The sequence below is a fragment of the Helianthus annuus genome, chromosome 11 (assembly GCF_002127325.2).
Source record: "Helianthus annuus cultivar XRQ/B chromosome 11, HanXRQr2.0-SUNRISE, whole genome shotgun sequence".
Taxonomy (NCBI): Eukaryota; Viridiplantae; Streptophyta; class Magnoliopsida; order Asterales; family Asteraceae; genus Helianthus; species Helianthus annuus.
Window position 1 is genome coordinate 60,280,534 of NC_035443.2, and position 26,191 is coordinate 60,306,724.

General features: G+C 39.7%; 1 long non-coding RNA gene across 25 annotated transcripts; it reads left to right on the plus strand.

The window, feature by feature from the left end:
• The first annotated feature begins 19,169 nt into the window (after positions 1–19,169).
• Positions 19,170–25,890, plus strand: LOC110889738. 25 transcript variants are annotated; one of them, XR_004871382.1, is made up of 14 exons: positions 19,172–19,280; positions 19,523–19,588; positions 19,664–20,473; positions 21,317–21,434; positions 21,674–21,803; positions 21,901–22,148; positions 22,270–22,432; positions 22,501–22,646; positions 22,711–22,968; positions 23,599–23,655; positions 24,004–24,072; positions 24,342–24,391; positions 25,363–25,405; positions 25,490–25,890. It is a non-coding gene; the product is annotated as an uncharacterized LOC110889738 (long non-coding RNA). The 25 variants fall into 25 exon arrangements; XR_004871385.1 differs by having other exon boundaries at positions 25,524–25,889; XR_004871386.1 differs by lacking the exons at positions 25,363–25,405; positions 25,490–25,890 and adding exons at positions 23,119–23,344; positions 24,487–24,744 and having other exon boundaries at positions 23,974–24,072.
• Positions 25,891–26,191: the final 301 nt, after the last annotated feature.

A 26,191-nucleotide genomic window follows, 5' to 3' on the forward strand; every position in this document is an offset into this window, starting at 1 on the left:
AGATATTTTGCAAAAATTGCAATATATAGAGCATCTTCCATAATGCTTTCTTTTGCAATACTTGCAATAGGTATAGAGGTAGAACCTACATTTTTCCCATGGTTGGAATTTCCAGATCGAAATTCCTGGAATCCTGGGTAAGTCTCTGAGCTAGGTTCCTCCTTTGGTCTTCTTCCCGTGTACGCACTAATTCATCTGTCAATGTGTTAGCTAGTTCTACAGCTGCTTCTATGGTTTGGGGCCTAGCTGCCTTGACTACATGCCTAATTTCCCCAATTAATCCCCAGATGTAACGGGAGATTAATACCGACTCAGGTGATGCAAGGGTTGGCACTATTCTAGCATATTCAAAGAATGTAGTAGTGTACTCCTTACTATCTACCCCGGTCATTCTAAGGTTCAGAAATTTATTTGCTATCTGTTCTTTTTCATTGGGAGGGCAGAATTTCCTTTCTGCCATATTTTTGAATTCCTCCCATTCTATGTTGTATACCCTATCACTTCCGTTTGAATGGAGGATAGTGTTCCACCATTCTAGGGCTGAATTCTTAAACAGATTAGAAGCAAACATTATCTTGTCTTCTTTAGCACATTTGCTTATTTTCAGAACAGCCTCAGTTTTCTCTATCCAGTGTAAAGCTACAATGGGTTCTTCATTGCCCGAGAATTCTATTGGTTTGCAGGACCAGAATTCTTTGTAAGAACAACCATACGGCATGGTTCTTCTTTTCTTGGGAATGGGCACTTGAAGTACGGGTCCATTGTTCATGCTGTGTTCAGGTTCAGTTGGTCGCTTATTGTTATGTTTACTTTTATTTTCAGCTTCCTTAACAGTTTGGAAAATAAGTGGCATCGCATCTATTATCCCTTGTGCCACTATGTGTTGGAGGGAACTATTATCTACTTGGTTTCCATTGTTATTGTTATTCGGATTCTCATTATTCAGATTATCGTTTGTAACACCCCGTGTTTTCGAATGTCAAAGTCAAAGTCAAAGTCAAGTTGACTTCTTTGACTGCAAATAGTCTAATTTATGTTTTATTTGTATTATGTGAAGTAAGTGTTGTTAATCTAAGAATCGAAGTAATCGAACGTTTATCGACGCGAACCGATTTGCGACTGTGAATAGTAGGAAGTAACAATGCGATAAAGTTAACTAACCAATAATCAAACCGATCGAACCATCGTCGGATTCGAAGCTCGAATTACGCGAACCTTGGTTGCTATTATACGTGTGTGTGTGCCTTATGTGTTACTCGTGCATGTTTACTTTATGTTATGTGTGGTGATCAATCGAACCAATCGAATCGAAACTCGAAACTCAATCGAAATCAAGTTGTGATAATTGGTAGAGAAGAGATTACGCAAGGTGTAGATGATTATATGTTAGATATAGTGATTGGGACTGAAAGTAATTTGAATAGGAAACTCTATCGTATTCGTATCAACTTCAATCGAAATCGAAACGTTGAAAATCGTCGCACCGAACACTCGAACCAGGCTATTGATCGATCAGGCTGTCAGCCGATCGAACAGCCTAGCCGATCGGACGGACTGTCCGATCGAGCAGGCTGTCCGACCGGGATGCCTGGCCGATCGGTCAACCCATTCCTCTTTGGGAAGCCTATAAATAGGGTTGTGGCTGTCATTCTTTCCACTTTTGGAAACTCTCTGACCGACCAGCTCGTGCTCCCCTTCTTTTCTCAGATTTCTTCCGATTCCGGTAAGTTTTCATCCTAAATCTTGTACTTTCTTGATCAATACACACTCCTACACCTTTCTATCTTTCAAATCTTGATTTCTAACGGTGAAATCATCAAGATCTAAGCATTCTAGGATGATGTCATCATGGTGTTCCCCAAGAACATCATGTTTTGGCCTCATTCCACCATGAATAGCTTGGATCTAACCGATTTCCACATAAACAAACTAAGATCTATCACAGATCTAAACATTTACATGGTGTGAAGGATTGAAAGAAGGATTTCCAACTTTCTTTCAACTCTTTTACAATCAATGCCTTCAAACCGGTAGAAACGGAGCTTAAGCCGACTCACCAATCATTCTAGTGGATGAGTGGTTCAAGATTCGGATTCTATCTACGAGGTTCACCGACTTCGGGTTAAACATCAAACTATTGTTCCGAACAGTTCACCGGCCGGGCTTGGGTGATTCTTGTCCGAGCAGGGGAAACAAGTAAGAACGAAAGTTCCATGGTTCAGCTCGATGTCAAGCTACCTCGATATAACGTCAAATAATCAGAACAGCCAAGTGTTAGACGAACAGGCCAACCAGGTCAGGATGCTGACCGCACGGTTAGGCTGTCCGAACGGACCGCCCAACCGATCGGACATGTCAGCCGATCGACCAGGCCAGCCGATCGGCTAGCATATGGTCCCACATTTTGACAATTTCATGAAGTATGGTATTGAACGAAATAATGTCCGATCGAACGACTGATTGGTAAACATTACTCTTCGGATCATGAAATACTATGCTTCAACACTTAATCGATTTTCAACTCGTTCGACGTATTGGAGTGCCACCCGATCGAACATGCTGTCCGATCAGGTGACATTCTGCTGAGGACTTACTACTGAAGTGTCTAACCGATCGGTTAAGCCGACCGATCGAACGACCCGTTCGATCGATCGACCTAAAAGGTAAGAACACTTCAATGTTCTCAAATACTACAACGAAAACCTCAAAAGGACAAACCATCATACACAAACACATCCTTTTCAAAGGAAGAAACAATCCACTCAAACAGTCCATCCGATCGGCCTAACCAACCGACCGGACAGACTGTCCGAACGGACTGGTTCACCGAACGGTCAAGCCGTCCGATCGGACCTACCGTCCGATCGACCAGGCTGTCCGACCCCCAATCACTTGTTCCCCTTTAACGCGTAAAACGTTGCTTATCGGTATGCTGTCGAACTATTCAGGCTAACCCTACTCTCAAGTGTTCCCTTCAATCCATCAATCAATCGCTGTGAGTATACTCGATCCCTTTTTGCTTTTAGCACTTTTGGGTGTTACATACGTTACTTATATCAAAACACAAATGATCACACTACTCAACTATTTGAACGCTAACCGATTCGCATGTATTACGTGACTAAATGAATGCATGTTGTTATGTTTACACGTGGAACGTTGTCTACCTGCCTTAACGACGTAGTACTATAGTTTGGACTCAGCACCCGTTCACACGGGGGTTGTTAAGGACAATTACTTGCATGGATTACGGAGGTAATCATGTATTGCGAACTGTCTCGGACAGTCAACCCGTAGTCATTGGTATCGATAGATCCATATCGATAATTAACATGCTTCGTTTTCCTCTGTGTACGTGCTGGTTATGCGTAAACTATTCGAACTCTATTATGCTATTATCAAACCTGTATGCTCACCTTTACATTATATGTATTGACTTTATTTTAACGTATGTGACAGGTGTTTAAGATGTTTGCTTGCTAGGAAAGCGAGGCTAGAATAAAGCTCTAGAGCCCCCCAACAAATAGTTGACTGTCAGGAATAAGCAGCTAGAGCATAGTTGTCTGTAGATCTTGTCAGACCGGGTCTCTAGAAGCATTTGAATAATATTTTATTATTTACATTTAAATCTGAGTTGTCAGAACAGAATATTTGTCTGGTTGTCATCTGTAATAATTTGTTTTATTGTTTGCGACACGGTATGGGACGTGTTATTTAAACAGAATAGTGATGATAGTTGTTATGGAAACTTCTGGACAATCTGTTTCGCTCAATGCCATGCCCCGATGATTCCGCCATCGGTTGGGGTGTGACAGATTGGTGTCAGAGCCATAACTATAGGGAATTAGGCTAGACACGACCTAGTCTGGGTCGTTGTCTTAGAGACCTAGACTATAGTTAGGAACCAACAGACCAAGCGTATACGCTAAATCCTGCTATTCTACACTATCACTACACTCGAATTTTCAAAGATGAGAAGGCGATTTGGTCAGGATCAGGTGTGAAAACCGCAAACTCCCAACTAAATTGCTGGATCGATGCTGTTTTATCCACCTATTAAAGGACTTTTCATTACTTTTTCAACAACAAACGAGGAGAGTTATACCAAATCAGGAGTGAAATCCATATTTTGATGAATAATCTCCTCAACTTTACTAAAACAAGGAAGAAATTGCTAAGCCAGGGGTGAAACCCGAACCTTGGCAACTTATTCCAACTTTTACTCATCTCACCAAAGCCTCGACGGAACTCCAACGACCTGAACTCACGAGTATGACCTAGGGAATACGTGTTGAATGCCCAAGAATCGAGGCGAAAGCACGATCCTAAAGGTCGAACTATGATGACAAGTCTATTGTGAATAGTCGAATCGATTTGGGTAGTCAATGTCTAGTAGCCGCAGACAATCTATCTCTCGATTTTATGTGTTTTCGATTCTGAACCCGCAGTTGTGACTCTGATGACTCATTGATTTTATGTGGTATATGTGTTTAACTGTTTATATGTTTAAAATTTTGAGGTTTATTCGATTTTTGCTATCACCTCGATCGACACACACGATTCACATTGCTCTTCTACCTCAAAACGCTAACAAATCGTTACGAACTTAGACGATGCTATGCTATGATATACGCTATACTATACTCAACATACTATACTATTATACGATACTATTCAATATACTATACGCGAACGCTATATACGAACGACATACGAGCCTTGAATGATAGGTTTCTGTATTCTGACTGCCTCTGTGATTAAATGTGTATGTGTTTCTGTGCTTACGTGTCTCTGTGCCCTATGTGCCTATGTGTTTATGTGATGCGTGTTCCTAAGCTTTAGTAAGTAGAACTATACGTGTGAGGTGATATTCAATCATGTTGTGTTGAGTCCTGTGACGATGTCTGTTGCAGACAATGTCGTCTGGATCCCGACACCATCTTACTCACCAAGAAAAGAGGGACAAGCGTCTCGCTACTATCATTGCCAAGAGTGTGGCAAAAGCTGTGAGCGAGGTGTATGAAAATGTCAGCAAATCATCTGAGGAGTCGCGAACTGAAGCTCCTAAGGATACCAACAAGACTGTTTTCAGCTTCAAACAGAGAAGATGGCCCTACCGCCATGTTTCAATGGTTTGATTCTGTCGAAGTCACTCTGCGCCAAAGCGGCTGTCCTGAAAATCTCCGCACCCTCCATGCAACCGGCGTCTTCCAGTCCCGAGCTCTAGACTGGTGGACGGCCGAACGAAACAGGCGCGGAAATGATGCAGCTTATGAGCTGACTTGGGAAGAGTTGAAGGCAATCAAGATGGACAAATTCTGCCCTCCCCACGAACGCCAAAAGCTGGAGGACGAGTTTTGGAATATCAAGCAGAAGGACGGAGACAACGCTGCTTTAACTGCTCGCTTCAAGAAGCTTAGCATCATCTGTCCCGACCAAATCAAGACGCCAGACATGGCTATCAAGAAGTACATTCGAGCTCTACCCGATTGTGTTGCCGACTTTGTTCACGCCGCCAAGACATCATCGATTGAGGAGACCTACCTGCTTGCCGCCGAGATCAATGATAAGCGGGTAAAGTCTGGTTTTTGGGATAAACAATCCAAGTCTCTGCATCAAGCCACCACCACATCGACCATCGATACCACCACTGCTCAACCCTCCAAGTCCTCACGTCGAAAGAAGAAGCACAATAGCAACAGCTCCAGCAACAAGAACTGTGCTGTGACAACAACCGCTGCCCCTCTACAAGCCGTACAGGCTCAGCAGCAGTCTCACCACCGACAAGCTCCAGTGATCAATGCGCCGCCAGCCAAGCACGCTTACACAGGTCCCCACCCGCTCTGCCCGACATGCTCATATCATCATCCGGTGGGAATCGCTTGTCGTTTCTGTGCCCACTGCAACCTCTACGGTCATTTCACTGCGAACTGTCGCTATGGTCCCCGTCAAGCCCCAGTTCAAGTCGCCGCTCATCAAGCTCTACTTCCAGCCCCTCAAGGCCAACCTGCAACTCAAACACCAGTGTTTAATGCTCGAGTCTGCTTTGCATGTGGTGATCCTAACCACTTTGCAAACATGTGCCCGAACCGGGTTGTGAAACAAGAACCCCAACAGCAGCAGCAACAGCCTCAGCAGCTGCAGCAAGCAGCCCGTGCCATAACCTTTAACATCAACGCCAGTCAAGCCCAGGTTGACAACAACGTGGTTAATGGTACGTTCCTTGTGAATGGTATTTATGCATCATGTTTGTTTGATACTGGAGCTGATAACTGCTTTGTGTCGTTTGAATTCGAGAAGCTCCTTAGTCGTAAGCGCTCTTATCTTCCCTCGTCATTCGAAGTCGAAGTTGCTACTGGAAGAACCGTCGCCGTTAACTCTGTTCTTCGTGATTGTACCCTTGAGCTCAACAATCACATTTTTCCAATCGATATTATTCCGATGCAGCTCGGAAGTTTTGACGTCATAGTAGGCATGGACTTTCTTCGCGAAAACCATGCTGAAGTCGTGTGTTTTGAAAAGATGATCTGATTCTCGCTCGCAAATGGTGATCTATTATGTGTATATGGTGAAACAGCTTCGAAGGGTCTCAAGCTCATGTCATGCGTCCAAGCTAGCAAGTATCTCCGCAAGGAATACAGCGCTTTCTTGGCCAACATTGTAGTAGCGGAGAAGGAAAAGAAAAAGAAGGCCGAAGTCAAAGACGTTCCAGTGGTTCGTGAATTTCCTCAGGTGTTCCCTGACGATCTTCCCGGGCTACCGCCAAGTCATGATATCGACTTTCGTATCGACCTTATTCCTGGAGCTAACCCTGTTGCCAAAGCCCCTTACCGACTCGCGCCATCCAAAATGAGGGAACTCTCAAACCAACTCCAGGAGTTACTTGAAAAAGGCTTTATTCGCCCGAGCACCTCTCCTTGCGGCGCACCAGTCCTTTTCGTCAAAAAGAAGGATGGGTCGTTAGGATGTGTATCGACTACCAGGAATTGAATAAGCTGACCATCGAGAACCGTTATCCTTTACCTCGAATCGACGATTTGTTTGATCAGTTACAAGGTGCATCGTGTTTCTTGAAGATCGATTTACGCTCAAGTTATCATCAATTACGCATACAAGAGGAAGATATACCCAAAACCGCCTTCCGCACTCGATACGGCCACTATGAGTTCGTTGCTATGCCTTTTGGTCTAACCAACGCACCCACGGTTTTTATGGATCTGATGAATCGCGTGTGTAAGCCTTATCTTGACCGTTTCGTCATCGTGTTCATCGACGATGTCTTGATTTATTCCAAGTCGAAAGCCGAACACGCGCAACATCTACGTTTGGTTCTTGAGTTACTCCAGGGGAACCAACTCTATGCCAAGTTCTCCAAGTGTGAATTCTGGTTGGAGGAGGTTCAGTTTCTGGGTCACATCGTGAATAGTCAGGGTATTCATGTCGATCCCGCGAAGATTGTAGCAGTTAAGAGTTGGATTACGCCGAAGAACCCATCTGAAGTCCGTTCTTTTCTTGGATTAGCGGGCTATTATCGATGATTTATCGAGGGATTCTCTAAGATCGCTGTGCCGCTTACCGCTCTTACCTATAAAGACAGATCTTTTGTTTGGGGAACTGAACAAGAATCTGCTTTTCAAACCCTTAAGCGCAAGCTCTGCAATGCTCCTGTTCTCACATTTCCAGACGAAAACAATGATTTCATTGTCTACTGTGATGCTTCCAACCTTGGTCTTGGCTGTGTTATCATGCAACGAGACAAGGTTATAGCTTACGCATCTCGTCAACTCAAAATCCACGAGAAGAACTATACAACCCATGATCTCGAGCTAGGCGCAGTTTTTTTTTGCATTGAAGATTTGGCGACACTACCTGTATGGTACCAAGTGTACGATCTTCACCGATCACAGGAGTTTACAACACATCTTTAATCAGAAAGAACTTAACATGCGTCAACGCCGATGGGTAGAACTTCTTAACGATTACGACTGCAAGATTCGTTATCACCCGGGCAAGGCAAATGTTGTTGCCGACGCGCTCAGCAGACGGAGTTATTTGCTCAGTATACGCAATACCCAAGCCCAGCACAACCTCGAAACTCTCATCCGCGAAGCCCAGCATGCTTGTTTCAACGAACGCACTTTGAAGAGAGAAAGGATCTACCACGATGGAGCTCAACTAGTAAGCAAAGCAAATGGGATTTTCTATTATCTGGACCGAATTTGGATCCCCAAGCGAACCGATTTGCGAAAGATTATAATGGACGAAGCCCACAAGTCCCGCTACTCTATTCATCCCGGTGCCGACAAAATGTACCAGGATCTTCGTTACAAGTACTGGTGGCCGGGCATGAAACGGGATATTGCTCTCTATGTTGGAAGATGCCTAACTTGCACAAGAGTCAAGGCTGAACATCAACGACCTTCTGGCCTACTCGAACAATCTCCAATCCCTATATGGAAGTGGGAGAGTATAGCTATGGATTTCATAACCAAACTTCCGCCCACGCCATCAGGTCACGACAGCATTTGGGTTATAGTTGATCGTTTGACCAAATCAGCCTACTTCTTGCCAATACGGGAAGACTACAAGGTGGAACGACTAGCCCGAATCTACACCGACGAGATCATTTGTAATCATGGTACGCCTCGTGACATCATTTCAGACCGTGACGCTCGGTTTACTTCGCGATTGTGGGAAACGTTTCAAGCAGCTCTTGGTACGTCGCTTAACCTGAGTACCGCATTCCATCCTCAAACCGACAGACAGACTGAAAGAACGATCCGTACTCTTGAAGACATGCTCCGCGCGTGTGTTATAGACTTCGGTGGTAGTTGGAACAAATACCTACCGTTAGTCGAATTCTCGTACAACAACAGCTATCATGCCAGCATACAAATGGCACCATTCGAGGCTTTATATGGAAGAAGATGTCATTCGCCTATTGTGTGGCACGAGATCGGTCATTCGCAACTAACTGGTCCCGAGCTATTACAAGAAATGACTGACAAAATCCTCGAGATTCATGACAACTTGTCGAAAACCAGGGATAGACAGAAAAGTTACGCCGATAGGAGACGCAAACCCCTTGAATTTGACGTTGGCGACTACGTACTCCTAAAGGTATCACCTTGGAAGGGTGTGGTCAGATTTGGCAAGAAAGGAAAACTAGCGCCTCGATATGTTGGACCCTTTAAGATTCTGGAAAGAATCAGAAAAGTCGCCTACAGACTCGAACTACCGGAGGAACTTAGTGACGTCCACCCAACTTTCCATGTGTCGAACCTCCGAAAGTGTCTAGCTGATCATGATCTGATTGTACCGCTCGACGACCTTCAAGTAAAAGAAACGCTACACTTCGTGGAAAAGCCTGTCGAAATCATGGATCGCCAAACCAAGCAACTCAGACGCTCACGCATCCCTATCGTAAAAGTCCGATGGGAAGGTAAACGAGGCGCAGAGTTCACTTGGGAACTCGAAAGCGACATGAAGGCTAAGTACCTGCAATTGTTTAAATGAAGATCTGAAGCAAGAAATTGGTAAGAACGTACAATTTAACGTGATTCACGGTGCTGTGCAGCTTCGAGCCTAATTTCGGGACGAAATTCCCTAAACAAGGGGAGGGTGTAACACCCCGTGTTTTCGAATGTCAAAGTCAAAGTCAAGTTGACTTCTTTGACTGTAAATAGTCTAATTTTTGTTTTATGTGTATTATGTGGAGTAAGTGTTGTTAATCTAAGAATCGAAGTAATCGAACATTTATCGACGCGAACCGATTTGCGACTGTGAATAGTAGGAAGTAACAATGCGATAAAGTTAACTAACCAATACTCAAACCGATCGAACCATCATCGGACTCGAAGCTCGAATTACGCGAACCTTAGTTGCTATTATACGTGTGTGTGTGCCTTATGTGTTAATTGTGCATGTTTACTTTATGTTATGTGTGGTGATCAATCGAATCGAAACTCGAAACTCAATCGAACTCAATCGAAATCAAGTTGTGATAATTGGTAGAGAAGAGATTACGCAAGATGTAGATGATTATATGTTAGATATAGTGATTGGGATTGAAAGTAATTTGAATAGGAAACTCTATCGTATTCGTATCAACTTCAATCGAAATGGAAACATCGAAAATCGTCGCACCGAACACTCAAACCAGGCTGTTGATCGATCAGGCTGTCAGCCGATCGAACAGCCCAGCCGATCAGACGGACTGTCCGATCGAGCAGGCTGTCCGACCGGGATGCCTGGCCGATCGGTCAACCCTTTCCTCTTTGGGAATAAATAGGGTTGTGGCTGTCATTCTTTCCACTTTTGGAAACTCTCTGACCGACCAGCTCGTGCTCCCCTTCTTTTCTCAGATTTCTTCCGATTCCGGTAAGTTTTCATCCTAAATCTTGTACTTTCTTGATCAATACACACTCCTACACCTTTCTATCTTTCAAATCTTGATTTCTAACCGTGAAATCATCAAGATCTAAGCATTCTAGGATGATGTCATCATGGTGTTCCCCAAGAACATCATGTTTTGGCCTCATTCCACCATGAATAGCTTGGATCTAACCGATTTCCACATAAACAAACTAAGATCTATCACAGATCTAAACATTTACATGGTGTGAAGGATTGAAAGAAGGATTTCCAACTTTCTTTCAACTCTTTTACAATCAATGCCTTCAAACCGGTAGAAACGGAGCTTAAGCCGACTCACCAATCATTCTAATGGATGAGTGGTTCAGGATTCGGATTCTGTCTACGAGGTTCACCGACTTCGGGTTAAACATCAAACTATCGTTTCGAACAGTTCACCGGCCGGGCTTGGGTGATTCCTGTCCGAGCAGGGGAAACAAGTAAGAACGAAAGTTCCATCGTTCAGCTCGATGTCAAGCTACCTCGATATAACGTCAAATAATCAGAACAGCCAAGTGTTAGACGAACAGGCCAACCAGGTTAGGATGCTGACCGAACGGTTAGGCTGTCCGAAGGGACGGCCCAACCGATCAGACATGTCAGCCGATCGACCAGGCCAGCCGATCGGCTAGCATATGGTCCCACATTTTGACAACTTCATGAAGTATGGTATTGAACGAAGTAATGTCCGATCGAACGACTGATTGGTAAACATTACTCTTCGGATCATGAAATACTATGCTTCAACACTTAATCGATTTTCAACGCGTTCGACGTATTGGAGTGCCACCCGATCGAACATGCTGTCCGATCAGGTGACATTCTGCTGAGGACTTACTACTGAAGTGTCTAACCGATCGGTTAAGCAGACCGATCGAACGACCCGTTCGATCGATCGACCTGAAAGGTAAGAACACTTTAATGTTCTCAAATACTACAACGAAAACCTCAAAAGGACAAACCATCATACACAAACATATCCTTCTCAAAGGAAGAAACAATCCACTCGAACAGTCCATCCGATCGGCCTAACCAACCGACCAGACAGACTGTCCGATCGGACTGGTTCACCGAACGGTCAAGCCGTCCGATCGGACCTACCGTCCGATCGACCAGGCTGTCCGACCCCCTATCACTTGTTCCCCTTTAACGCGTAAAACGTTGCTTATCGGTATGCTGTCGAACTATTCAGGCTAACCCTACTCTCAAGCATTCCCTTCAATCCATCAATCAATCGCTGTGAGTATACTCGATCCCTTTTTGCTTTTAGCACTTTTGGGTGTTACATACGTTACTTATATCAAAACACAAACGATCACACTACTCAACTATTTGAACGCTAACCGATTCGCATGTATTACGTGACTAAATGAATGCTTGTTGTTATGTTTACACGTGGAACGCTGTCTACCTGCCTTAACGACGTAGTACTATAGTTTGGACTCAGCACCCGTTCACACGGGGGTTGTTAAGGACAATTACTTGCATGGATTACGGAGGTAATCATGTATTGCGAACTGTCTCGGACAGTCAACCCGTAGTCATTGGTATCGATAGATCCATGTCGATAATTAACATGCTTCGTTTTCCTCTGTGTACGTGCTGGTTATGCGTAAACTATTCGAACTCTATTATGCTATTATCAAACTTGTATGCTCACCTTTACATTATATGTATTGACTTTATTTTAACGTATGTGACAGGTGTTTAAGATGTTTGCTTGCTAGGAAAGCGAGGCTATAATAAAGCTCTAGAGCCCCCCAACAAATAGTTTTCTGTCAGGAATATGCGGCTAGAGCATAGTTGTCTGTAGATCTTGTCAAACCGGGTCTCTAGAAGCATTTGAACAATATTTTATTATTTACATTTAAATCTGAGTTGTCGGAACAGAATATTTGTCTGGTTGTCATCTGTAATAATTTGTTTTATTGTTTGGGACACGGTATGGGACGTGTTATTTAAACTGAATAGTGATGATAGTTGTTATGGAAACTTCTGGACAATCTGTTTCGCTCAGTGCCATGCCCCGATGATTCCGCCATCGGTTGGGGTGTGACATCGTTATTCGGGTTGTTGTCGTTCTGGATGTTATCATTCTGGTTTTCGTTGTTCAGGTTTTCCTGGTTTACCTCATCGTCCATCTGAATTCTAGACATTTACCACATATTAATATCAATAATATTTGAATATAGCCAATCACATGTCACACACTTTTGGTCAAAAGCGTCGAGCATTGCGACTTTTACTCTATTCATATACTATGCGTCTATTACACACTAGTATTGAAATAACAATTACAATATCGACTGCAATTTAAAACTACACTACTAGTAATAGGCATCCGTAGTTTTAACTAGGTTATAGGAATATTATACTTAACATGCTTATGTGTAGGGTTTATTCTATATCCTTATTCTTTAATGGTTCAACTAATTAATATAAGTTAGCATTCACTGATGTGGTGGCTAACATATAGAGATTTTCCCATTGTGAGTTATTGTCTATTTCCTGAGTTTTGTTTCTTTATTGATTATTACTTTCTTTGGTTGTGACCTATTCTTTATTTTCTCTTGACTTTTTCTAATAATCCAATTTCTTTTCTTAAAGGTAAGTGGTTTCTTAGACTGTGCTTTACGAATAAATATTCTTTCCTCAGTATCTGCTGAGTATCCTGGGGGATTTGGTTGAAATGAGATTCCCTTATCTTTTGGTGAACTATCTAATTGACGGTAGATGTCCGAAATTCTTTTCTTACCCATACTGTAGACTAACAAATAGTCAAAGCACATAATTACATAAGTTATTTCCTAACACAAAATTTAAAACTTAAGTGTCAGCAGAACACTTCTTTGGCTTGAACCAGTGGCATGGCTCTGATACCACCTTCTGTCGCAACCCCCGATCCCTATCCCCGGGAACGGGCGGCCGCGAGCCAGTTTCGGTGGTATCACGTTATTGTCCAGTTTTGCAGCGAAAATTTTCGTCAGGACCGTAGTTAGGAAATATATTTTATCAGAGTAAACCACCATATTTTATAATAATAAACACATGGGAAAAACCCAAGTTTTCATTACAATCTTGTTTATAGGAATAAATCCTATTTTATTGAAATAAAACATCTCTTTCATTTAGGTAACTTTTATAGCCACTTTTTCCAAGCCTTCAGTGCTCTCAAGCTGGCTCCTATTTGGCTTTTACATTTTGTTACCTGAAACGCGTTTTCAAAAACATTTGTCAGTGGGAAATACTAGTGAGTGAATCCCAATTTAATCAAAACAAGAGTTTTATCAATTTACAATATTAAGAGCGATTACAATGATTATATCTACACAATTACTCATTCAGTACTTGCCACTCGATGGATCTGTGGCTATGGTCATATCACACATTGGCTAACCCATTGTCCAATTGTGAAGATTATCAAGTAATGTATACAAAACCCCATAATACCGGCAGTAATTGAAGAATTACAAAGACTCAATCACTGCTAAATTGCGTTGTAAAATATTTAAGGTTTTGTAAAAACTGTTTACAAAAAGGAGATTACTCACAAAAAGGTTTACACAAAAAGAGGATTACTCACATTGCTGTCTTAGGGTTTTCAGTAAGGATTTCCTGGGAATAATATATAAATTACACAAATGCACGCGTGTTAGTATAATAACCCATTTTAACATTAGTAATACCCTCCCGAGACGGCATTCCAACGACTACGTCGGGCAGAACCACGACAGCCGTTAGGGAACCCTAGATCAATCGGGCAGAGTATCTAATACGTCTCCAGGGGTTATAATACTTACAACGGAGCAGAACCTCGCTATTTAGGGGGTATAATACCCGAGTATTACTTCTACTATTCAGAAATTAAGTAAAAAAGAAAGGATTTGAGCGACGGAAATGAAATCCCGAGGCCTCCTTTATATAGTTGCTGATCCTGGTTCTCTCGCACCCCGCGTAACATAAGGGCAGGGCCTACGCGGCCCGCGTCAAAGCTGGGTCAACGCGTAGCTTGTCCCGGTCATGATCTAGCCTCGCCACGATGACGACACGTGTCATCATCGGGCTACGCCACAAATCTCGATCTTAGGCGGCCTGCGTAAGGTTGAGGTGGGGTTCACGCGGCCCGCCTCAACTTATAAGTTAACGAATTCTGATTTAAACCTCTATACCGCCCGCGTGAAGGTTGGGGTGGGTTCTACGCGGCCCGCCCCAACTTAAATAAACTTGTTTTTAATTTATTTTTAATGCTATATTGTATTTCGGGCTCGGTTTTCACATACGGGGTGTATTTAAAGACATATAGTGATATTTTAAAATATACTAAGGTGTCGGAAAATTATGAGGGTGTCGGTTTTATTTGAGGATTGTTACATTAATGAATATAAAAATTGTCTTCATATAATGTAATGTTTGAATAAAGCTTTTGTGATTGTAACTAAAATTTGAGTTAACAAAAAAAAAATTACATTGTATACTTTCATTTCATGTTTTGAACTTTTATTGTTGCTACTTTTACTTTGATTTGTTTGAACTTTGGATGTTACTCTTAGTTATATGTTTTAAATGGTTTGATTGTTTTAATTGTTTTTTTTTTTTTTGTTGTTAGTATAGGATTTAATTGGCAACCAGTACCGATGAGAACCGTTTAACCTAGTTCTGAACCGAACCAGAATCGTTAAAATACGGTTCAGTTCCAGTTCTTATATTCAGCATTAAACGATTCCAGCTTGGTTCGGTCCAGTTTTGAACCGTTTCACAACCCTAGTCACGCAAATTCTCATGTTTATTCAATTTAATTATCAAACATGCAAGTCAATGTGTAGATTATGTGTTATGCGTACTTGTTACTTGTTGTTTATTTTGAAGTCTCAGTCAACTGTATTCAAGCACGTCATATTGTGGATCCACTGGCTGACCGGTTCCCCACGGCCATGGGTGAGCTAGGTATCGCCATCATCATTCAGTTTCACTCTATGTAAACTTAGATTTTCTCACCAACTTCTTTTATTTCTCCCAAAAATTATTTTACGCATAATTATTTTACGCATGGTATAGGACACTAGGTTTGATAGGGCGAGGATGAAGACATGTAGGATTGCCTTAGATAAAATAACCGTGATTATTTTTATGTTATGAATTTTGTTTGGATTATTTGGAAATTTATATGTTTGATTTGACATTTTTTAATTTGTGACATGAATAAATATTGCAACATTTAATAGTGTCATAAGCTTTGGTCCGACCGATAATCTGCTGCAGGTCGGGGTGTGACAATATCGATGCCATAAAGTTCCCGATCCCAACATCCTTCAAGAGCCCGTTGATGGTACGTAAAGTGGTAAAATCCACCATTTGAGCCACCAAAGTTTCCTCATAGTTTGCATCCAAGCATTAGTGATGGAGATTACCTCTTCGCCAAAAATAGTGTGTCAGAGTGGGTACGTCCAAGGTTGATAGCCGCCTGAGATGCATCAAAATAGCATGGAGCCATGTAGGGTTTATACGTTGGATTAGGCACTAGGATGTCCTCCCAAAGCCATTTCTCAGGGTTAAGGCCAACTTGATCCTTCATGAATTTTGCAAGATTAGCTCTAAGCATGGTACCATCCATATCCACCTTACTGATATCCTTCTCCAACTTAAACTTGCATTCGACATCACGAAACCTGATGAATCCAAACCCCCCCCCCCCTTGTCTTTTTCCTAACCACGTAGGTGCCGGAGATGCGTCCATGCTTCTCAAAAGCCTTTGCAAGCGTCGACAGAAAACAACCCATTGGAAGATTTGATACAAAGAAGGTTGTATCATGGTTGCCCTCCTGGTCTCCTTTGTTTTCTTCATTCCTTTGTTGGCGACGACTTATTCTTCCCCTAATCTCTTGATATTCCTCCTCCTATGGCCTTCGAGAGCTCTCTTCTTCTCCCATTTGTGCAAAGTTTCTTTCTCCTTCTCTACTACCCCTACCAAGAGATCCACCTAGAACCTTTTCGTTGAGAATTTGCATTCATTCCTATGCTTCTATAAGCACCAAATTGATCTATATACAATAGTGGCCAATGTTTTCTTCCTACACCCTCTTGTTATCTTCTTCTCCTTACGCCCTACACCCTCTAAACAAAACGTAACACCTACAACCCTTAATTATGAGTTACTATTCAAATTAAACAACCTAACGTGCTTAAATAAGTTTTGATTTACTTTTCTTCAAAATAAACCATCTTTGTCCTCCTCATAATTACCCCCACACCCATCTTCTACCTAAAGTATAATATGTTACTAGTTTTTATACATGTCGTGCGTTGCAGTTGCAGCGTACGCGACATGATAAATTAGACTACAATTAACCCGATTTGTTTTTGAACTAAATTTACGTTGAAACAAAGCGTAATCTGAATTCATACCGTTGAATGAAAACATATAATATTTGACCCAATTTATTTCTAAACAAAATTTACGTCGAAATATAGGCCAACTCAAAACGTACATAAAATAAACATGTGTGGTTGTGTCATACACAACGTAATAAACCAAATTTACAGTGAAACATATAGTAACTGAAATTTATACCGTCGAATGAAAACACATTATATTTGACCTGAATTGTTTCCAAACAAAATTTATGTAAAAATGAGCTTTGAATTGTAGCGAACATATAGTGTGTTAAACAATTTAATTACAATAGGTGAGATTCGGCTACAAAGTTCATTTTTCCTACAAAGTGTACAAAGTCATAAAACACCACAATTTTAGCTATAAAACACACTCAAAACCCACAAATAACATAGTGAAGATCACTAAAACACAATATCCAAACCCTAACAGTCCATAAAAACTTCAAACACACCATCGTGGAACTCTGAATATAAAACACACTATGATAATCAACATAAAACACACTAATGTTAGTCATTCGATAATCAAAACCTTATCATCCAAAACACAACACAACACAAAACCCACAAATATGGCGTTTTAGTAATCTTCATTTTGGTATTTGTGGGTTTTGAGTGTGTTTTTTGGTTGAGATTATGGTGTTTGATGACTTTTTACACTTTGTAGGAATAATAGACTTTGTAGCCAACTCCCACCCTGTTGTGCAATATTGGGTTAAATATATACGGTTTCGACTAGTTTTGTAGTCTAGTTTTGTTATTTCGATAAAAAAAAATTATATGAACTTTTAAGGTAGTGTTTAACCTGTGGTAACCAGGATGAAAAGTAGGGGTGCAAACGAGCCGAGCGGCTCGCGAGCACTTGAGGTCGGCTCGAGAAAAAGGTTGAAACGAGCCGAGCCTTATCGAGCCTGAGCCGAGATTGAGCCTAAAACAAAGCTCGTTTGTTTATCGAGCCCGAGCTCGAGCCTCGCATGTGAAGCTCGTTAGGCTCGTCGAGCCTTATTGAGCCTTAGTGTAAACGAGCCGAGTCGAGTCGAGCCGAGCTTATTTAAACTTGTTTAAAAGCCGACCTCGAACCTAAAAATAAGCTTATTTAGTAAACAAGTCCGAGCCCGAGCTTCACTTATCGAGCTCGTGAGTCTAAAAAGTCTATTATTTATATTATTTTTATTTAATATACTAATTAGTAGATAATAAATGAGCCGAGCCCGAGCCGAGCTTTAGAAAATACAAACAAGCCGAGCTCTCATAAGTTAATCGAGCTCGGGCTCGGAGTCAACTCGACTCGTTTACACCGAGAGTGAAATGTGATTGGGATGTTTATTTTTTGAGGCAGACAGGGTTTCTATGTATGATTCAAAGTAGTGGTAAATAAAAACATGATAAAAACGTTATAAAAAAGTATTTCATGGGTTAAATTGTTGAGGAAAATCTAAAGTTGATTATAAAAATATATTTTTTTGAACGGCACATTTGGATCACTGACGGAATACTGGAGTATCATCGTGACATCAGCGGAACCACCGAATAATGTCTATACACCAATTTAAGTGAATACCCAATAAAATAAATCTGAGAAAAACCTTCTTGTGGGAATCGAACTCGTCCTAAGCCTTATCCTACCTCCAAAATGACAAAAGGCAATACTGTCATGGACAAAATATAAAAATATTAAGACAGAAGGTTAAAACATTAGTATTATTAACTAAGTTAATAATTTATGTTTTCACTCAAGCTGTCGGGATCAACAAAGCTAGTTTCTAATCTAAACCGTTACTTCATAAAATTCTTAGTATAATATGATATGATGCTTTTTGTATTTCGAAAGAAGATAAAGCATTTGAACATAGATACGCTAGAGTTAGAAACTTTTAAAGTGGAATTTCATGTTCCACAACTAGGACACCAACTAAGAGAAACGCTATAAAGTCATAAAAGATGCTTTAATAAAGCCCGTTAGACCACTTGAAAACTTCAAATTTTCTTGATATTAGAACCATCTCAATCATACAGATCATAACAAGCCAATAATGCTCAACCTATCTGAACTACGAGTCTCTAGAATCTATCCATAATGAAGAAATGATATGAACATTTATTGGAAATATATCTCTATATATATATAAATGAGATGTGATTTGGGCTAGGTGGCATTGGATTTGGGACAATTTTGCTGATGTGACAACTCATTTTTTTTAGTTTAGGAGGGAAATCATATTGATTCTTATACACAAACCAAAATTCTTAAAACACAAACTAAAAAGATGTGGTACGCGGGATCCGGTTATTATCGGGTCGGATGTATGGGTTTTTCAAATTTGAAAACGGATCCCTTATATTTTTTTGAGCGATTTCTTCCTCCACACAATTCCATATTTTCACAAACCCTAACATACTTCATCGCCGCTTTCGCTCTTCTCCATCTCTGTGTTTTCTCTTATCCATTGAAGCCGCTTATTCGATTCTTTGAGGTATGTTAATCCCCTACGCATTTCATCTTTCAATTTACCTTTCTTTGCAAACCCTAACCAAACCTCTGCATCATCATTTTCTTCAGACAAATCAATCCTATTAATCCAATCAAAGGATGTTTCTTTGTTTATAATTTTATTGTTTTTGATTTCTGTGTTTTATGATTCTAATCACGTTATTCATTTTTTTTCTTTTTCTTCTCATAAACCTTACAGACTGATTCTATTAATCCGTCTTTTAGGTTTTTTTTGTTTGTTGAACCCGGGCTAATCATCCTTACTCCCAGTTACAAGTCTTCAAGGATGTGGTAATGTTCAAGACACTCTTTTCTTTTTCATTTTTTCCATATTGTTTTCTAATTAACATCGTATGGGACTTGCAGGGTTTTGGTAGTGTTAGGAGCCATATTACATAATCTTGCAAGAGTTCAGGACCGACAAGGGATCTACCTATCAATTATGATCAACATGCTCTTCCTGTAGAAGTTTTAAAAATAGTTTACACATTAAAAGATGAGGGACCATGAGTTGTAAGTATGGATATTGTGGATGTTAATTGTCCAAGATGGAAGCTCAGGTATTGTGGGTTTTATTTCTGTACATGGATCTAAATTGCAGGTATAACCTGATTCATAATGCAATCGGATCATATACATATGATTTGGGAAGATGGTGAATTAATCAGGAAAGATATGTATTTAAAAGTTTTCGATTTATTGAGTATTTCTTATGCTTGATGAATGGTGCAATTAACTTGGTGAAAATGATGAATTAATCAGGAAAAATATTTATTTAAAAGTATGTTGTTTTCAAGTTTGTGCTCTTATAATTTTGTTGATGTCAAAGTGAAGAGGTCGTACAATATTGTTTTTTATCTAAATAAAGTCAAAAGTATTGTTTTTCAAGTTGCTTCTCGCTGATGAATCACTATGAAAATTGTGATTCCTATTTTTTTTATCTTTGGCTAATGAAACCACAATTTCAGGGGCTAGGGTAAACGACACATTCTGTGACCCAAATAGTGGAGATAATTGAGTGGAACAAGGACAGCCGTACCTACCGACAACGGTGGTGATCCGAATGGTTTTGGTGTAATAGAGTTGGGGCAATGGTTGGAATCGATAACAAGCCAAACGAACTGCTCAGTTTCTATGACAGGTTCAAACGGATTCGCAAACCGAACACATGGGAAGGTATAAACCATTCACATTGAACTTTATGAACACGATAATATATTTAGGCATGATTTTATTATTAGTCAACTTATATACTATGAATTTGCAACATGCTAAGCCACCGACTATTTTGATTTAGAGCTATGTTGGTTCGATGTTGTTGTGAGTTCTTGGATGTAAGACCTTTTTTTTGGATGATATCTGATGGTTTTTTACTTGATGGTGTGTGTGTGTTTGGTGTTCACGATTACGTTAGTTTTTCTTTAGTTCGGTTAGCTATTTTGCTGCAAGATTTGCGTATTGGATGGTTTAAATTCTTTGTTATGGTCATTAATTTGTTATTTATTTATATCTCGGACTCGTGAAATTTTGCAATTTTTTTTACTTTTCTGTCAGTCATTTTTTTAATGTGTTCTTAAATTAGGTTAAAGTGGAGAGCACATCTCTCATACATTGATCTTGACTAGAGGTGGTAAAATGGGCGGGTTGGGTTAGGATGGGTTTGGGTCAGGATGGACTGGACTGATAAAAAAGGATAACAATGGGTTTGGGTTAGAATAAGTTTAGGTAAAAATGGGTTTGTGTTAGGATGCGTAACTTAGAAATAGAAGGAATGCTGATATAAAGATGCGTTGGGTTTTGTAATTGTGTGTTCAGAGCTTTGGTTTGCTCTTATTTAATGGAATTCAATTTAATTCTATATTAAATATAGTATTTTATTTGAAATAGCTCTATCCCATTCCACTTCTTGGAAACATATATATACTTTTACTTTTAGTGCACAATACTCTCACATTGATTTGTATTAGTTTCCTTCACAAGTTCACAACTTAATCGTGGTGATCCATGGAGTGTGCACAGAACATGAACCGCACTAAAGACGACCGTAGATGTGGATGTGTAGTGTTTTGTGTCCATAACTTATGATGGTTTGGATGGCGTTGATTGTTGGTGATTGCGGTGGCAGAGATAAGTGATGGTAAGACTCTTATTTTCCATTAGTGCGGTTCTCTGAATTTTCTCAAGTAGTTGTGCTTACAACTATGTTCTCGATGATTTGTATCTATGTCTTTGAGCTTATTTTAATTTGTAGAAGAAATATGTTTGCCCATATACCATGTTTTAAGTAATAAGTGATGGTAAGACTCTTATTTTCTATTAGTTTAGCTTTGATGTTTTTGGCTTGAAATATGACTATCTAATGATTACGGTGTGCAGAAAAGTTCGAGACTCGGAGCGTTATCATTGGGCTGCTACACAAGGGGTTAATGAAGAAGTGCTAATGGAGAATTTGCCTGAAGACTTGCAAAGAGATATCTGCTGCCACCTCTTCAAATTTGTCAAGAAAGTGAGTTTCAAATATTATTGACATTTTCATATCTAAGCTTTATCTGTGTTCGGCAATGATTACACTTAAAACAATTTTTAAATAATTGAATTTGTAGGTCCGGATTTTGGCGTCAATGGATTGAACCGATTTTAGATGCGATATGTGAAAGATTAAGGCAAAAGACATATATAAAAGAAGGAACAACCTTATATGAAGGAGGGTTTGTGACAAAAATGGTTTTTATTGTAAGAGGGAAAATGGAAAGCACAAGAGAAGATGGGAATGTGGTTACGTTATCTGAAGGTGATGTATGTGGTGAAGAACTCCTCACATGGTGCCTTGAACCTTCCTCTCTTAATGGAGGTATAATATAAACTATTTTCTCATAGTCTTTTATTACTTTTTTCACAAAGTTTGGATTTTGTGGTCATTTATTTATTTCAAAACACACATCCAAACACACCTGAATTGAAATGGATTGTAGATGCAAGGACACGGGGGAAGCCAGGATGCAAATTGGTGTGCAAGAGGACAGTGAAATGCTTATCAAATGTGGAGGCATGCGTGCTTTGCGCTGCAGATCTTGAAGAAATCACCACCCTTTTTGCTGGATTTTTGAGGAATCACCGCGTTCAAATGGCAATAAGGTACCTGCTGTAAACAGTTTTTGTTCAGGATGTGAATTGAATGTAATCACGCGTTTAACCATGTTTAGGCATGAATCTCCATTTGGTTAAGTTGGTTGTCCATGAACCTTAGTCCGATGACTCATGTTGATCTCATATATTTTGGAGAGAATGGGATAGCCAACCACTGCACCCGGCAGCGACGCGATTGAGCTACAACGGATCTATGGCAGCGGTGAGACACCCTGATCCAAACTTGAACTTATCAACTTATTGATTTCTGTTTAATTGTTCGTCAGGTTGAGGAGGGAAGGCAAAATTCTATCCTTTTCTAGGAACTGAAGTGTAGCACCCTCTACTAATCAAGAAAGAGATGAACTTCAGGAATGTATAATGATTCTGGAAGGCGTTCAATTTAGGAGCGGGGAAGACAGTTGGAGCTGGTCGGGAGCTCGGATGGCGCCTTTTCGGTTAAATCCATTCGAGCTCTCCTTGCTTGGCAGGGGCTACAAGTGGATGTGAATCCCTTTATGTGGAACTAACTCTTACCCAAAAAGGTAATATTTTTGGGTGACGTCTTAATCAGAATCGCTTACAAACTCGAATGACACTAATTAGCAGGGGAATTAATGTTAATTCTTCTATATGCCCTCTTTGCAACGACGAGTAAGAGACAACAGAACACTTATTCATTTCATGCTATGTAGCTTGGTGCTCCATTCCAAATGTGTTTGCCTTCCAGATTTCAGATTTGCTGAAGTATCATGAGGTGGCAGTGGAATCAGAAACAGAGAAAATAATGTTGTAGTCGGTCATCTTAACGGCATGCTGAGTGCTATGGAAATTAAGAAATGAGGTCATGTTTAGATCAGAGAAGAGAAGATGGAGATCGGCAACCTGCTAGATGAAATAAAAGACTTTGGCTTTCTTTAGGTTAAAAAACTGGCATCATTGGAGTGGACTCAATGGAATAAATTTGTGTTTCTTTAATTAAATTGTAATGGTATATTTGGTTGGTGGGTCATGCTCAAGATGTAATTGTGTTTGGTGGTTAATAAAGTTGACTAAAAAAATAAAAAATAATAATCAATCGTTGTAAATGGAATATGCTTTACTTTGGAGTTCACATCAGACATTCATTATGTTCTGTAGTGTTCGTCGCTGATGGAATTGCCTTTGTTTTGTAGTGTTCGCCGTTGATGGAGCTTTTAGGTTCAACCCTTTGTTCTCACCCGTTAATTCAGGTTTGGGTCTTCGCTTATAGGTTTAATCAAGTTCTTCATTTTGTTTGTGAACTTTAGTTTGTTCATTAAAAGGGGAATTTGTTATAAGATAATGGTAAACTCACCCAGGTCGTTTTCCTTATTTTTTCGGATTCCATCGAATGGTTTAAAACCTCTCAACTACTCAACTATATAGGTTATAGTTTTAAGTTTTAACCAATTCATATCATGGAAACGTGCCAAACAGATTAAATCGGTTAAACGGGTCAAAAGGTGGAAACTGTTCTTATACTTCTACCAAAAAAATTAGAAAAATGTGTTTTTTTTTTTACTTTTCAGCTAATACTTTCTGGCCCTGTGTGTAAATAGAGAGAGAGAGAGATGTAGCGATGGAGTGCGTTGCTTGGTTTGGCGGTTTGGCACGTTTCTTGCGCTCTGGTACCCTCATTTGCTTCTTACTTTTGCCTGAATGCTATTAACTATATTTATTATTTGTGCCAGATTTACCAAGATGCCTGAATGCTATTAACTATATATATATATATATATATATATATATATATATATATATATATATATATATATATATATATATATATATTTGCTTATTTAAATATGCAGGTGCATTTGATTGTTTTTATATATATATATGGTAGAATGTAAGCATGTCTTTGCTGTTGTATTTGACGTTTTTGTTTTTCTTTCAGTTTTTATGCTTTGGACATAATGCTGGATTTCTGTGTCAGCCGTCTTACAGGTATGTTTTAGCAAATTATAGGGTGTTTTGGTTTTTATGGAGTGGTTTTATGCTAAAGATCCTTTATTTTTTTTTTTTTTTTTTTGTCTTTCAAGGCAGTTTATGCTTAGAGACACGATTAGTCAAATACTTAATTGACGGACTGCTTCACAGAATAACAAAAACTTCTCTTCTCTTTATTGGTGTTCGTTTGTTGTCCTTGGAATGCGCTTTCCATATTGAAGATTGGTAGTTGTTTTGTGTTTCATGTTTATTAATAATTATCTGATTTATTTAGGGTCTTCGGGTCATAAGTCATATATATAGATGTTGTATCAAAACTAAATTAATAGAAGCATCAAATTATATAGTTAGCGCGAATTGTGTACTATAAAGATAAAGATTCGTTGTTTAGATTTGGGTCGGTTTACGGGTCATGTTTTTATTATTTAACAAGTTTATTTAGTCATTTAAGGGTAAAATAAAGAAAGGAAATCATGTGATTGACTGAGTTTAGTGGGAAAGGTACGTTTCACGAACTCCACGTTTGAGTAGGTTTGGTTGATTTGTTCTGTACTTCTGTTGTTTAACTTCATAGTTTATGGTCGCAGTTTGTTAGTATCCTTTGGTTTTCTTTGATTTGTAGGCTATTTATAGCCATTAGTTTATTCAATAAAAGTGGGGCCTTTAATCCCCTTCGCTTTCTTTTCTTTGTCTTTTATTTACTCTTCACAGTTACATACAAAGTTAGATTAAGTGCTTTTGTTCTTATTTCAAGCTTGATATCCAACAAAAACATCAATTTTTTTACAAAAATCTATATTCATATCAACTTTGACCTATTTACTTATCTGCATACATTACAAGTTACCCTTTGGTGAGATTTTGTAGGATGTTTGGGTAGCTATTGCCTATAGGTAGTCTTTATGTTTTAAATTTGTTGTATACATAAAATAAATGGTCCAACCCCCTGAAATTGATTGTTTGTGAAGGGGCTGAAGCAAAGGTTCAGATGTGGACACTGTATGGTTTATGGTTGGGCCTTTATTCGAAATGTCTTTTCCCTTTATTTGGTTCACAATTCATAAATAGAAAACAATATTGGTTATCTCATTGTAGCTTTTTTGTTGGGTGCGGCTCCTGGTTTTGTTAGTCGCGAAAGGCGTAGTTGATTGGCTTCACGGGGTAAATAACTGGTCAACTAGAGTAGACATCAGAAGTGTAAGAAGATGTTGACAGCAGTGATGTTTGCGGCTATGTGGAGAGCTTGGATGGCCAAGCACAAAAAAATGTTAACGGCAGGGCGACTTCATTACACCAACTGGTAGACAAGGTTAAAGAGCTGCTTTTCTTATGGGGATGGTGTAATTTTGTTAGTTGAGTCGTGCTTTTTTTCCTATGACATTAGTGTGGGGTTTGTTGTTTCCCCCTTTGTTGTAATGAGTTCATCTAATCATCTCTAGAATTTCTTTGGATTTAATATATTTACCTTGCCTTTTAAAAAAAAAACTTTCTGGGCCATGCCATGTTATTCTACCATTTACGAACATGTTTCTTCCACTTGAAGTGTGGCATACCATTCTCTCAAATAGAAGAAATAACAGGACTCTCCACAGAAATATTTGATTTCTGCCCTTTACAAGCTCTGCAATACGGAGGAAATTGTCATTTAGAGTTGGCAAAACCACATAAATACTTTTTTGTTCGTTCCTTACTGAACCTTAAAAATAAATTTAATAAGTCATTTGGGAAGTTTCATACAATTTAAATACATTTCGGACAACATTTGTCCCATTCAACCTATTTCTTTTTTAGCTAATA